Genomic DNA, 15,625 nt, shown 5'->3' with positions numbered 1-15,625 from the left:
AGGGGGGAGGGCCAAAGCGAGGGAAACGTTAATGTTTCATGTGCCTCAAAAATCCCGCTCTGATTAAAAATACGGACAATATACTGTAAATAATTTATAGATAAGGACCCACAAATAATGTTGAAGCGGGGCATAATGGGTTCTTATTTGACCTAACGTTACAAATACCTCATAGAAAGCTGCTCAGTTTGTAAAAAATCAGTTTTTTAATCTCCAAATCCCAAAGTACTGATTAATAGCACACGGTAATGCCGTTGTAAACACCAGCTCACGTTAGCTAACGTTAACATTAGCTAACGTTATTAGCATTAACCATCGGAATTTAACAATTGAATGCTACCAAAACAGACAATATAACATTTCAAAACTAATACTGCTAAGAAAACAGTCACTTTGTTAATATTTTCCGTTACGATGAAATGCAGGTCAAATTCGTACCGTTTTATTCCGCTTTATACATGGGTGGAATATAGCCGCCAGAAACTGATTTGACAGAGATGAAGTTCCCATAATGCAATTCAAAGTGTAAATTAACAGAAATACACCTGTGAATCATGTACTAAGGACAATTTCTGTTAAAATATACATGTTATACAACTGTTAATATACAGATATGTCTTAGAGTGCAGAGTTTGTCTCTGACTACAGCTTCATGTTCACCGCTTCAAAGTAGAAATTATGTTCTAAGATAATTTGGATGAAAATCTTCACTCTTGAGTTTTTGTGTGTTGCAGTGTTACACAGAGAACTACAACCTCCATCTTCGATCTGATCCTGAAAACAAGAAGATGGGTGATGTGTGGAGCAGAATGGAGGAGAGGGAGAAGAGGGAGGAACGACTGGATGATTTCAGGAAGCAAATCAAAGAGGCTCCAGATCTGAGAGTCAACGAGAGCATTGTGATGTTCTGTCGTCTTCAGACAATCCGAGACAACACTACGACAAGAGGAAAATGGAGGAAGGCGACAGTTCTGCAGACTGGATCAAAAACCTGGCGGAAAAACTGGCCGACTTGGAGCCAGCTCCTAACCTGGTGGGACTCGGAGCGCTGGCCATCTCCGTCTACATCGACATAGTTTCCTTCAGCTCGCCTGAAGAAAGCACGAAGGACGCTGTGCAGAGCCTGTTTCCCGAGGAGAAGGCCTCCGAGGTCTGGGATCAGATCGACGAGTGCCTGAAGAGATGCATGATGCACATCAACAACGACCACGAACTGGCGACTGACATCAAACGGATCGAGGGCCAGCTGAGCGCCGCCCTCACCAAGCTGAAGAACTCCATGGTGAGGGACGGCCACATGTCGTCTCAGGCTCTGAAGGCCTGGGTGAGCGGGGCAGCCGTTTGAGAGGGTATGAGAGGGATGTATGTCTACATGGGTGTTGCTGCTAAATTTCTGGTGGATGAAGATTCAAAGTGGCACAGCATAGATCTTTATGACAGCTATGATAAATACTTTGATGTTTATTATAATCAGAGATACATGAGGCAGATGTGTGACATCGAGCGTTACTTCAGTGACGTAAAAGAGAACCTGCAGACGCTGGTTGATCAGAGAGGATACTTAAAGGTCGACTGAAAGAGGCCGATACATCTGAAGAGATGCTCAGACATTTTCATCTTCATGATCTTTTATCTGATGACACATTGCTGAAGAATTACACTGATGCAGTGCATTTAATAGATCATTATTATAAATACTTTGTTATGATGATTTTACATTTATTATTCTATCATTTTATGGCACTGTGCTGTGTGTTATGACTCAGGCAGTATACCTGTAAGCTCAGGAAGTTTCTGAGTTTATAAACACGCACACACGCGCACACACACACGCACGCACAGAGACACACACACACACACACACACACACGCACAGAGACGCACACACACACACACACACACACACACACACACACACACACGCACACACACACACACACACACACACACACATCATTTTATGGCATTGTGCTGTGTGTTATGACCTGATTCAGGCAGTATACCTGGGGGCTATCTTTAGACTGAAAGCTTTTCAGCATTTTCTGCTGTTAATGTATTTTCTCGTGATGTTTTGATTGCCCTTAACACACAATTTATGTTCATGTTTGATTTATTGTTTGAGTTTTTGTCATCTCATTGCAGAACACACGCACACAGACACACCGACACACACACACACACACACACACACACACACACACACACACACACACACACACACACACACACACACACACACACACACACACACACACACACACACAGACAGACGCACACACACACTCGCTCACTCAGATGCACTCAGAAACGTGCAGCAAAGAAACTGAATTGAATGTTCCTTGTGTTAATAAATGCTCTGCTTTAACTGCCAATCTGCTGACTGGCTCTTATTTCATGTTGAACATGCGATATAAAACCATGCCTTTGTTCAGTTCACATTCTTTTGAACCTATATACCCACTTTAAAATGCTCCTCCTCCCACAATACTTTCAGATAGAGACTCCAAATAAACTTACAAGAAACGACAAGACATTGAGATATCAAACCGTGTTCCTGTTATCACTGTTTAGGTTTCATGCTCATTTCTGTTCTGAGTTTATAACAGATGTGTATTTAGCCTCTTTAGAGTTACGGCTTTTCAGCATTCACACACATTTTCTCTCAAGTTTTGATTGTCTTTAACGCACGCAATTTATGTTCATGTTGATTTATTGTCATCTCATTGCAGAACACACACACACACACACACACACACACACACGCACACACACCCAGTAAAGCATTCACACAGCAGTCCTCCTACATGGAGCTAAACAGAGTTCTCAGAGTTTCCTCTAAACAGCAAACATTTGTTATAAAGTCAAACATTATTTTTAGGAGATTTTCTTGGGATCAGATTTGAGTGTGAGGATGTCTTCCGATGGATCTACCTGGTAGATATTAGATGTCTAAAGTGAGCAGCAGGGGGCTCCATCAGTCTGTTTATGCTCATCTGAATAAACTTTCACTTTCAGAGTTCAGTTCTAACTTTGGACAGAAAATATTTCCAGCAGACGGAGAGTGAAATGGAGCTGAGAGCACGTCTGGACAAATGTCTCTGAGCTGAGGTCTGAAGGTTAGTGATGATTAGTCACTGATCTGTTGATCAAGAACAGCTGGAATCATCTTCTGCAGCTGATCTGTAGTCTGTCTGTACCTGTTTGACATGATATCATGCTAACACACTGAGGCTAAAGCTAACAGGACCCAGGCCATGATATCATGCTAACCATTTTAATGTTTAGTTTACATCATGTACTGTACATATCATTTATTTTAATTACAGTTTCAATACGGAACCAACACAAACATTATCAGGGGCATTTCAGGCATGTGAATAGGTTCCTTCTTAGTCCCTCTCCAGGGCTCCAGACTAACTTTTTTCACTAGGAGCACAGTGGCCCCCAACTGAAAATTTTAGGGGCGCAATCAGAAAGTTCAGGGGCACACAACGTGAATCAACATGCTAACCAAATATTCACATTTCTACTAATTTCCACTGTTTTACTAATAAATACTTTTTTCAGAAATGACAATGTACTGTTTCAAATTCAGTGTCACATTTTATTATGCACTTTTGAAGATGCAACATAGAAGGTAAACCGACAGCACCATCACTGTCATGACAGTACAAATATAAAAAAAAAACATACCATACATTCAGAATGAAAAAGTGCTTAGTAACAAAGTGCTTAGTAACCTTTCGGTCATTTCACAGTTAAAAACAATTACTTAACAAATGTATGTAAACATTAGGGGCACTGGCCAATAACATTTCAATAGAACAAGTAGGCCTAAACAACTTGTGCCTTTACTCACTCCCCCTTAGAGCAGATCCTCCTGTGTTCCACTAGGAGGCTCTCGTATTACAGCCTCGTGTCTTCTAAAAGCAACCGGCAGTGGCGTTGCTTCTTCATTTATTAACATGTCACGGCATACTCTATGCTTGAGGCTAAGATTGTGTTTAACTAGTATATTGTGTTTAAACTGCGAAGTGCCTGCACTTTTGACAAACTTTGTGTTCCCCGCAGTTCAAGGGTAGCAACTGCAACATTCGCAGTTCATGGAGTTCGTCTCCTTACAGTACCTCAACCAGCTGAATTCTCGAAACCAGTCTTCCCGAAAATGGTGGGTTGGGGCCTTTTTTGCCACACAAACCTCTGACTCTGAATCATCATCCGTCTATGACACTGTAGACTCTGGCACTAGCACACTAGCCGCAGGTCGGAAGAACGAGTCAATAGTTCGCTTACTCATTGTTCAGACACACGTAGCAGGTTGTGATATCTGTCTCCTTCCCATAGATGTTTACGCACGCTCGACTATCTCTAGGACCCTCCCCCTCCACACATTAGCCACCTACAGTGGCCATTCCCTATCCTTCTCACACTGCTTGGCCTGCCACAGATTCAGGATTCATTGACGCACCCCTTCCACGTTTAACGTGTAAAAAAAGGGGGCAAATTTACTGGTTGCACATGTGCGACTGGATGTAAAATTCAGTTGCACACTCTCAAATTTTGGTCGCAAAATGTGACCATTTGGTCGCAGTCTGGAGCCCTGATCTCAGATAGTCCAGTTATTTGTTGGCATCACTTTCTAAGTATTTAGGTCCATTTTCTCCAGTTGGATGAACATGTTCACTGTATGTCAGTTTTGTGTGTTGCAGCGTTACACAGAGAACAACAACCTTCATCTTTGATCTGATCCTGATAACAACAAGATGGGTGATGTGATAAGCAGACTGGAGGAGGAAGCGAGGGAGGACCAGCTTCTGCACTGGGGGGCCTCGGGCCGCTGATCATCGCCGTCTTCATTGACGTCTACTTTAACGTCTAAACATCCAAAAAATATAATTTTGCTTACCAAGTACCTTACAAAATACAATTGATCTGTTCATATCAATTATATAGTATTATTGCTTGCATACTTATTTCATTTACTCCAAAAAATTATAAACTCCTTATTGACTTGTCAGTTTCCTAAGCATCTTGACTTCAACTTGTCTGGGTATTGAGGATGTTCAGACTCTGACTTGTCCCAGTATATCAGACTCTGACTTGTCTCAGTGTGTCTGACTCTGACTTGTCTCAGTGTGTCTGACTCTGACTTGTCTCAGTGTGTCTGACTCTGACTTGTCTCAGTGTGTCTGACTCTGACTTGTCTCAGTGTGTCTGGCTCTGACTTGTCTCAGTGTGTCTGACTCTGACTTGTCTCAGTATGTCTGACTCTGTCTTGTCTCAGTATGTCTGACTCTGACTTGTCTCAGTATGTCTGACTCTGACTTGTCCCAGTATATCAGACTCTGACTTGTCTCAGTGTGTCTGACTCTGACTTGTCTCAGTGTGTCTGACTCTGACTTGTCCCAGTATATCAGACTCTGACTTGTCTCAGTGTGTCTGACTCTGACTTGTCTCAGTGTGTCTGGCTCTGACTTGTCTCAGTGTGTCTGACTCTGACTTGTCTCAGTATGTCTGACTCTGACTTGTCTCAGTATGTCTGACTCTGACTTGTCTCAGTGTGTCTGACTCTGACTTGTCTCAGTATGTCTGACTCTGACTTGTCTCAGTATGTCTGACTCTGACTTGTCTCAGTATGTCTGACTCTGTCTTGTCTCAGTATGTCTGACTCTGACTTGTCTCAGTATGTCTGACTCTGTCTTGTCTCAGTATATCAGACTCTGACTTGTCCCAGTATGTCTGACTCTGACTTGTCTCAGTGTGTCTGACTCTGACTTGTCTCAGTATGTCTGACTCTGACTTGTCTCAGTATATCAGACTCTGTCTTGTCTCAGTATGTCTGACTCTGTCTTGTCTCAGTATGTCTGACTCTGACTTGTCTCAGTATGTCTGACTCTGTCTTGTCTCAGTATATCAGACTCTGACTTGTCTCAGTATGTCTGACTCTGACTTGTCTCAGTATGTCTGACTCTGACTTGTCTCAGTGTGTCTGGCTCTGACTTGTCTCAGTGTGTCTGACTCTGACTTGTCTCAGTATGTCTGACTCTGTCTTGTCTCAGTATATCAGACTCTGACTTGTCCCAGTATGTCTGACTCTGACTTGTCTCAGTATGTCTGACTCTGTCTTGTCTCAGTATGTCTGACTCTGACTTGTCTCAGTATGTCTGACTCTGTCTTGTCTCAGTATATCAGACTCTGACTTGTCTCAGTATGTCTGACTCTGACTTGTCTCAGTATGTCTGACTCTGACTTGTCTCAGTGTGTCTGACTCTGACTTGTCTCAGTGTGTCTGACTCTGACTTGTCTCAGTATGTCTGACTCTGACTTGTCTCAGTATGTCTGACTCTGACTTGTCCCAGTATGTCTGACTCTGACTTGTCTCAGTGTGTCTGACTCTGACTTGTCTCAGTATGTCTGACTCTGTCTTGTCTCAGTATATCTGACTCTGACTTGTCTCAGTATATCTGACTCTGACTTGTCTCAGTATATCTGACTCTGACTTGTCTCAGTATATCTGACTCTGACTTGTCTCAGTGTGTCTGACTCTGACTTGTCTCAGTGTGTCTGACTCTGACTTGTCTCAGTATGTCTGACTCTGACTTGTCTCAATGTGTCTGACTCTGACTTGTCTCAATGTGTCTGACTCTGACTTGTCTCAGTATGTCTGACTCTGACTTGTCTCAGTGTGTCTGACTCTGACTTGTCTCAGTATGTCTGACTCTGACTTGTCTCAGTATGTCTGACTCTGTCTTGTCTCAGTATGTTTGACTCTGTCTTGTCTCAGTATGTCTGACTCTGACTTGTCTCAGTGTGTCTGACTCTGACTTGTCTCAGTATGTCTGACTCTGTCTTGTCTCAGTATATCTGACTCTGACTTGTCTCAGTATATCTGACTCTGACTTGTCTCAGTATATCTGACTCTGACTTGTCTCAGTATATCTGACTCTGACTTGTCTCAGTGTGTCTGACTCTGACTTGTCTCAGTGTGTCTGACTCTGACTTGTCTCAGTATGTCTGACTCTGACTTGTCTCAATGTGTCTGACTCTGACTTGTCTCAATGTGTCTGACTCTGACTTGTCTCAGTATGTCTGACTCTGACTTGTCTCAGTGTGTCTGACTCTGACTTGTCTCAGTATGTCTGACTCTGACTTGTCTCAGTATGTCTGACTCTGTCTTGTCTCAGTATGTTTGACTCTGTCTTGTCTCAGTATGTCTGACTCTGACTTGTCTCAGTTTAGTAGATTTTGTTTGTGATAAGTACGAGTTCAAGCCGTTTGACTCAGACTTGTCTTATGCGTGTTTCGACTTGGACTTAACTGTCCACATCCTTTTGACCATCCAGTATTTCTAATATATTAATGTGTGAATAAATGAGTTTACTAACCCTGATCTGGATTGGTTGTGGCTTCCTCTGTTGGGATTGAAGTGCTAGTTATGGATGATTGACTCCACTTGTGCAGTATTGATTCTATAATTAAACCCACCTGTGTGTGGAGTATTGATTCTGTAATTAAACACACCTGTGTGTGGAGTATTGGGTCTATAATTAAACCCACCTGTGTGTGGAGTATTGATTCTATAATTAAACCCACCTGTGTGTGGAGTATTGGGTCTATAATTAAACACACCTGTGTGTGGAGTATTGGGTCTATAATTAAACCCACCTGTGTGTGGAGTATTGATTCTATAATTAAACCCACCTGTGTGTGGAGTATTGGGTCTATAATTAAACACACCTGTGTGTGGAGTATTGGGTCTATAATTAAACCCACCTGTGTGTGGAGTATTGGGTCTATAATTAAACCCACCTGTGTGTGGAGTATTGGGTCTATAATTAAACCCACCTGTGTGTGGAGTATTGATTCTATAATTAAACACACCTGTGTGTGGAGTATTGGGTCTATAATTAAACACACCTGTGTGTGGAGTATTGGGTCTATAATTAAACCCACCTGTGTGTGGAGTATTGATTCTATAATTAAACCCACCTGTGTGTGGAGTATTGATTCTATAATTAAACCCACCTGTGTGTGGAGTATTGATTCTATAATTAAACCCACCTGTGTGTGGAGTATTGATTCTATAATTAAACTCACCTGTGTGTGGAGTATTGTTCCTAATTGCCTGTGCACATGCTGAGGAAGGACGCTGCTCCAAATATCCGTTGTGAGGCAATAAACTATTAAAGTGGAGTGCTGTTCTAGTAGCTTTATTTGTGTTAATAAAAACATAACCTCGTGGATGATAACAGAAGTAAACAGATGCACTGAAGTTACATCAGATTCATCTTTCTTTGAGTGACTGAAGGATTTACCATGAAGTCAGACTTTTGACTGCATTATCAATAGTTCAGGTTCAGGTTCAGGTTCAGGTTATTTTATTGGTACCCATAGGTAAACTAGGTTTACAGTCTAAGAGGCAGGACATCCTTACCAAACTTAATAGACCACCACATAACATGCAACACACAAAACATTAAAACATATAAAAAGACAGTCAAACATGGATAAAAACAATAGAAAACAGTACACAGTAATTTAGAGCCAATAATTGTCCCTAGATATCTATAGGATTCTAGTTGATCCACTAGTTGACCATTTATAGTTATGGCCTCATGTCCTGGAGTTTTTCCAAAATCAATGTACATATCCTTTGTTATGGATATGTTCAATTGAAGGTGTGACTCCTCACACCATTGGACAAAGTCCTCAATAATTGGTCCATGGCCTCTGTCATTTTTATGGAGCAGGCTCACTATGACGGAGTCGTCCGCATATTTAATGATGGTCCTATTTACATATTTGTAATATACACATGTTCGTATATAGAATGAGCAGAAGTGGTGAAAGTACGCACCCCTGTGGTGAACCTGTGGAAGAGCAAAGCTGACCAGACAGAGCTCCTTTCACCTTTAATGTCTGTGTCCTGTTTGTTAAAAAATCCAAAATCCAACCAACAATATTAGGACAAAAATATATTTGCTCAACAAGGCAGTTGGCTAAAATATAAGATTGTACTGTATTAAAAGTGGAAGAAAAATCAATAAAGAGAATTTGTGCATGGGACCGACTTCCCTCAAGGTTTTTGAAGAGCAAATGAAGCAGAGTGAGAGTGGTGTCTTCTACACCCCTGCATGGCCTGTAGGCAAATTGCATGGGATCCAATGCCTGTTCAGATATCCTTAAAATATGTGACCTTATCAATTTTTCAAAGTTTTTCATTAAAATTGAAGTAAGAGCGAGAGGTCTAAAATCATTGAATGTTTTAGAACTGCTACATTTAAGCCTGGTTCCCACGGCAGGATAATTAGGCCGATTTTAGCCTGATTCACCCCTTCCGACAATCTTAAGGATGCTCCGATTATGGTAAAATAATCTGATCAGATATTCCTGCCGTGTGTGGTGTGTTAAGACTGCTCTCGTCTGCTCGGAAGGACGTCGGGACGGGATTGTTTTGGCCCGATTTCTCCTCGTGTGTGGTGTCCCCCGGGGACAAACGAGCACGCAGCCTGTGGACTGTGGCGTGTAGCCAATCAGAAAGCGAGGTGACGAGGCGGCGAGGAAAGCACCGGGAAACAAAATCAAAACAGCCGGCGGCACGGCAAACCAGAAAGTCCGGTGGACGTCGGAGATAAGTATAGCAAGTATAGTCCATGCTGGCGTTGTCTCCACTTCTTTGACCGTCGCCTTTTCTGTTGATAACGTTTTTTTTCGGTTAAAAACAAACTACAAACTATCGCCACTGCATCCTCTTCGTCCGCCATGATTGTTTACTCTGAAGTCACGTTTGATCTCGAGGGATTTTGCGAGATTTCCCGTCTGACCTGGGAATGCTCGGGAGTCAGATCGGTTTGTGTGTGATGTGTTGATTTTGCCGTGTGCTGCGCACCACACGCTGTACGACCAAAACTGTTAGACCGTGATTTTTAATCGCCGTGTGTGGGGTCTCTCAGGATTGGAAAATCGGCCGACAATTTTAAAATCGTCCCGTGTGAACCAGGCTTTAGGAACTGGAACCACTACAGCTTCCTTCCAGATTTTTTGGTACATGTTGCGTCTGCAGGGATTTATTAAAAACATATTGGAATATGTGACTCAGCTCTCTTGTACATGTTTTAATTACACGCCCACAGATGTTGTCAGGTCCATGACTTTTATTAATCTTGGTCCTACTAAAGACGTTCTCAACCTCATTATATGTGATGTTGAAGTGCTGATTATCCTTGAGTTTGTGTTGGAGTTTTAGACACAACAGCTCTGACAGCAAGTCTGTTTACAGACATCAGCCATCTCACATCAGCAATGCTCTCAGAAAGGTTCTTATTTTTTTTTTTAATTTCAAAAGCTAGGTTCCTTCATTGAATGTTATATGTTTATAATTTATATACCCGCCATATTTATAATCATTAATAAAAAAAAATATTTTACTCTGGAGGCCATTCCGGTCTATTTGAAGGTTTTCATATTCATACATAAAATCACCATAAATGAGGTTATATTCTGGACCTGGTCTGGCTCTCCCTCTCCTTTTCCTCCACTTGGAGCGGTCACCGATCCAGAGAGCATTCCTGGAGATGGCTGCTGACACATTTTTAACAAAGGCAATGTACAATCTTATTCCCATTTCTACTGCCCCTAAACCCCCATATTCTTTGCTTTTATACATGATTTTACTTTAAAGGTGCAGTAGGTAAGCCTTATAAAACTAACTTTCTGTCATATTTGCTGAAACTGACCTTATGTTCCAGTAGAACTACATGAAGCAGGTCATTTAAAATAAATCCAGCTCCTCTGGCTCCACCTACTAGGGCTGTTGGAACGAATGCCGAAATTCGAATATAATTCGAATAGTAAAAAAATCAATACTATTCGAATGCTGAAATTACTATTCGAATGTGACTTTTTTTTTTTAAATATGTTGGCTAACATTAGCTAATCTCCCTCTTCTCGCCTTGGCCTACCCGCATGTGTCACTCATGTCACGTCTTATGAACAATAACTTAGCGGGAGTGAGAAACACAAGGCATTGTGAGGTCTAAGATAACGTTAGTACAACATTACGGAGCTAGCGTTACATACCGAGTAATGTTAGTACACGGGGGAGTGACAGGCTGCGGCTGGAAATTGTAAGAAGGACGGGAAATAGTTTTAACATGACTTTAAAATCGACTTCCACCGAGCCATAGTGCTTATGTTAACATTAGTTAGCTCGTTCTTGTTTTCTAACCGCATCGCGAGGTACAGTAGTAACGTTAGCGTAGCTGGGAGCTTCATGAAGACAGCTAAAGGTAATGTTAGCTGCCCTACAGCTGTCAGAGTTAGCTTCTACTTATATATTACCTTCTAACAGCTGTATTCTCAGTAACGTGACAATCTGCAAGAAACAGGTTGCTTATAAATCACTAAAATAGTAGTGACAGCCCCGTTTGGTGTAGCTATTAATGCAGTTAGCATCATTTGTTACATACCTAGTTTATGACAAATGGTTTCGGCTGTGCTTTCTAACATGATGTCATTGTGCTAACCGAGCACTGTTAGCCTTTACAACAGAGCCGCTTCACTACACTTGTTGATAATGTTTGATTCCAGAGTTCTCTGTTGATTTGTGTTTGTCGCTGTGTGCTCGTGGTGGAAAATGAATGTAAACAAAGTTGTGTGCAGGTCGCCTCAAGGCCAGGCTGATGTTAGAAGCCTCTCTAGTGGACAGAACGTGTAACAACAACCACATGCTTGTAATGCCATCGACAATGCATAAGCCTGAGTAGTGTAGTACATATTATTTTACAGGCTGCAATTGAGCATTAAATATTCGAATATTATTCGAATATTAAAAAAAAAAATCAAATGGAATTTGAATGGTATTATAGAGGAAGATTGACAGCTCTACCACCTACAGCCTGGAGTGAGATTAGCAAAAATCCACAGCTCCCTGTTCAGATGCACCAATCAGGGCCAGGGGGGGTGTCTAACTGCCTGTCATTCACTGCTCATGCACACACATTCATTCTTCCTTGTGGGGGGAGGGGCTTAGGAGACCGTTTTGGGCTTTAGCGGAAAGGGGGGAGGGACTGAGAAGTTGTTGATGTTCAAATTGTTTGGCTAAGTCCTGGATCTTCACAATCCTATCTACAGCACCTTTAATGTTGATATTACGTTTGATCCAAGTTCAGGTGATTAGTTAACACATCCATCTCCATCTGGTTTTTAATACCATAACATGGCAGTAACTTTGGGTGCAAGCCCAACATGTGTACCAGATGTGAGACTATCTGAGTTAATGGTTTTAATGAGGGGGCTAATGGCCAGGATGTATAAAGCAGCACTCAGAGGGCAGCCCTGTTTCACCCCTTGCTCCACATTAAAGGGCTCTGTTAGAACACCGTTTACATTGACACGCACACTAGATTTAACATACAGACATCTGATCAAATGAATACAAGTTTCTGGAAAGCCACAATACTCCATTACAGCCCATACAGTAGATAGTCTCTGGAAATTCTTATATTTAGAGAATGTATGACATTCACTTACAACACCAAAACAAATTCCTTCTATGTGTAAAAAACGTACTTGGCAATAAAGCTTCTATAGAACTTTTATAGAAGTCTTTTTTATCAGATTTATTCATCATATCTCTCGATGTTCTCTCAAAGGATTCGGCTGAATATTGGACTTTTTGACGGGGTTGGGTTTCTGCAGAAGCTTCGAATTTTTTCCCACTGAACCGAACATGGAACTGAAAATGGTGTGAACTGTGTGAAAATGGAACTGGTGAGCAGAAAAAGTGTAGTTTGGCAGTACTTTCAGTCAAAAGAAGGCCATTCAAGTCCAGCTACATGTTAAATTTGTAATGCCAATTAGTCTGGTGGTGGCGAGGACCCTAAACTATACACAACATCACCGCTGTTACAACATCTGGTATGAAACATCTGAAAGAATACAAGTTGTGCATGAAGGAATCTACAGACAGCAGCCAGAATGCAGCAACTTCAGGTACGGCAAAGGAAGGACAGTCACTGTTTACTTCATTAATGAGTTTACTGTGATCATGGACGGAGGATGGGACGAGGATTCAGCAGAATCTCAACCAGTGGAGTGGAGTTCAGTATTCGGCCGAACCTCAAAAATCTGGATTTGGTGCATCCCTAAATATATCATTTAATCTATTCATAATTTGGCTAATATTTTATAATCAGTGTTCATTATAGTCTATAGTTATCAATGTCATTTTCATCACCTTTCTTATACAGTAGACACATGACACCTTGATAAAATGATCCCCCATACAGCCACTGTTCAGACCTTTGTTGTACATCTCTGTAAGGACGTTTGAGACTTCATCCATATTTAACTGATCAAACTCTGTAGACAGACCATCAGGTCCAGGACTTTTACCCACATTAAGATCTTTGATGGCCTGCAAAACTTCATCCCTTCTTATGTTTCCCTCAAGCTCTGAAACCTTTAGAGAGCTGTATGAGGGAAGCTTATCTAATAATATTTTTACACAGCCAGTATCTATTTCTATTTGTCTATATGCATCTGAACATAGTTTTCTGATCACACATTCATCAAACACTACATCACTGTCCTGTTTCTTTATGGATTTAATACATTTACTTTGAATTTGCTGTTGTCCCGCTTTAAGGGTGTGTATTAAGTTTCCTCTATTATCTATATTTGTCTGTTTATATAATATTTAAAAATTAAAGTTATCTATTTGTGCTTTTAATTCTAACATGACCTCATCATCAGAGTTTGATCTTTTCTTCATCTATTTTAAGTTAACATATTGTTCCATTAAAGCATTATATTTTATATTTTTAATCTTATTTATTTCTCTACATTTAAATTTGAAGAAATCTTTTAATGTAAAATGTGATGAATTTCTTGTCTTAATTCTATTAGTAAGTCTGAATCTTTTAGGCACTGAGAATTGAACTTCCACAAGGATTCAGAAGACAACACAGTTTTAACCATGAGATGACCAGAGAAGTTATTCATTACTGCATCATAGTGAATAACTTGAAAATGATTAGAAACATATATTCCATCTATGCGGGTCTTTGTCTTGTGGTCAAAGCGGGTACATTGGATCCCGACAGGATTAATAGCGCGACACACATCTGTTCATTTAGCTTTACTGCATATTTCTTTTAAGAGTTTACCTTCAGTTTGCAATTTAAAAACATTGGTACTACATACGTCACTGTCATCAGTTACTGTATTGAAACCACCACACTAAATAATGTTGTAGCCAACGGTGCTGCAGCACCCCCTGGTGGTGAAGCTCTAAAACTGCAATGACAATAAAATGATGTCTTATAAATATCTCTGGTTGTTGTTTCTGTTCCACGACATTCCTTATGTCATGTTTGGGGTGTGGGATGAAGAGAGGGAACATTTTATTTTAAAACAACCACAAGTAGATTAAGTGTTCATAAACCACATAACTGCCAAAAAAAAGCCTAAGTGCCACAAAGTAACAGACTATGCAACATCTTTCTTTTTTGACAGTATGTGTTAAATTCTAAAAAGTTACAGACTGTTTGTTTCTTTATAATAGGCATGCATAAATCACAATCATACTAGGCTAAATATAGGCTACCATCTGGGCCTGCACGGCGGCAGGAAAAAGACGCAGAGATGTAAGACACCGTTTCTCTACCTTACGGTGATTTCGGTACACCAAAAATAGATTTGCGCTCTATAGTTCGGCTGATAAACTCTGCCATGAGACCATGAATATCAATAAATAATCAATAAATCTGATTGGCCAATACACACTGAAGATAAATTAAATCATTTTAAAAATTACTAAAATGTTCCCTCTCTTCATCCCACACCCCAAACATGACATAAGGAATGTCGTGGAACAGAAACAACAACCAGAGATATTTATAAGACATCATTTTATTGTCATTGCAGTTTTAGAGCTTCACCACCAGGGGGTGCTGCAGCACCGTTGGCTACAACATTATTTAGTGTGGTGGTTTCAATACAGTAACTGATGACAGTGACGTATGTAGTACCAATGTTTTTAAATTGCAAACTGAAGGTAAACTCTTAAAAGAAATATGCAGTAAAGCTAAATGAACAGATGTGTGTCGCGCTATTAATCCTGTCGGGATCCAATGTACCCGCTTTGACCACAAGACAAAGACCCGCATAGATGGAATATATGTTTCTAATCATTTTCAAGTTATTCACTATGGTGCAGTAATGAATAACTTCTCTGGTCATCTCATGGTTAAAACTGTCTTGTCTTCTGAATCCTTGTGGAAGTTCAATTCTCAGTGCCTAAAAGATTCAGACTTACTAATAGAATTAAGACAAGAAATTCATCACATTTTACATTAAAAGATTTCTTCAAATTTAAATGTAGAGAAATAAATAAGATTAAAAATATAAAATATAATGCTTTAATGGAACAATATGTTAACTTAAAATAGATGAAGAAAAGATCAAACTCGAAGCGATTTTCAACTCCGGTTTTTCACCTGCTGCTGTCAAGGTTGCTAGGCGACAGGAGTGGCGCTTTGTGACGCAAGAGTAAGGGCGTAGCCATCTGTTGTAAACAGGAAATGCTCCGTAGACTAGACCATCCCATTTGATTTTTTTATCC

At 40.6% G+C, this 15,625-nt stretch overlaps 1 protein-coding gene and 1 long non-coding RNA gene across 2 annotated transcripts in view; one reads left to right on the top strand and one right to left on the bottom strand.

Annotated features, from left to right (window-relative positions):
- LOC116062299 (cephalotoxin-like protein) overlaps positions 1-15,625 on the top strand; it is a 1,100,540-nt gene that overhangs the window by 372,151 nt on the left and 712,764 nt on the right. The window lies entirely within an intron of this gene.
- Positions 12,477-15,625, bottom strand: part of LOC118494130 — a 17,877-nt gene continuing 14,728 nt past the window's right edge. The window contains exons 2-3 of the long non-coding RNA XR_004896192.1: positions 14,450-14,453; positions 12,477-12,487 (exon numbers count right to left, since the gene is read on the bottom strand). This is a non-coding gene — a long non-coding RNA (uncharacterized LOC118494130). The remainder of the gene's footprint in view (positions 12,488-14,449; positions 14,454-15,625) is intronic.

The sequence above is a fragment of the Sander lucioperca genome, chromosome 21 (assembly GCF_008315115.2).
Source record: "Sander lucioperca isolate FBNREF2018 chromosome 21, SLUC_FBN_1.2, whole genome shotgun sequence".
Taxonomy (NCBI): Eukaryota; Metazoa; Chordata; class Actinopteri; order Perciformes; family Percidae; genus Sander; species Sander lucioperca.
The sequence above is the reverse complement of the archived record's forward strand: the minus strand, read 5'-3'. Positions and strand labels throughout refer to the sequence as shown.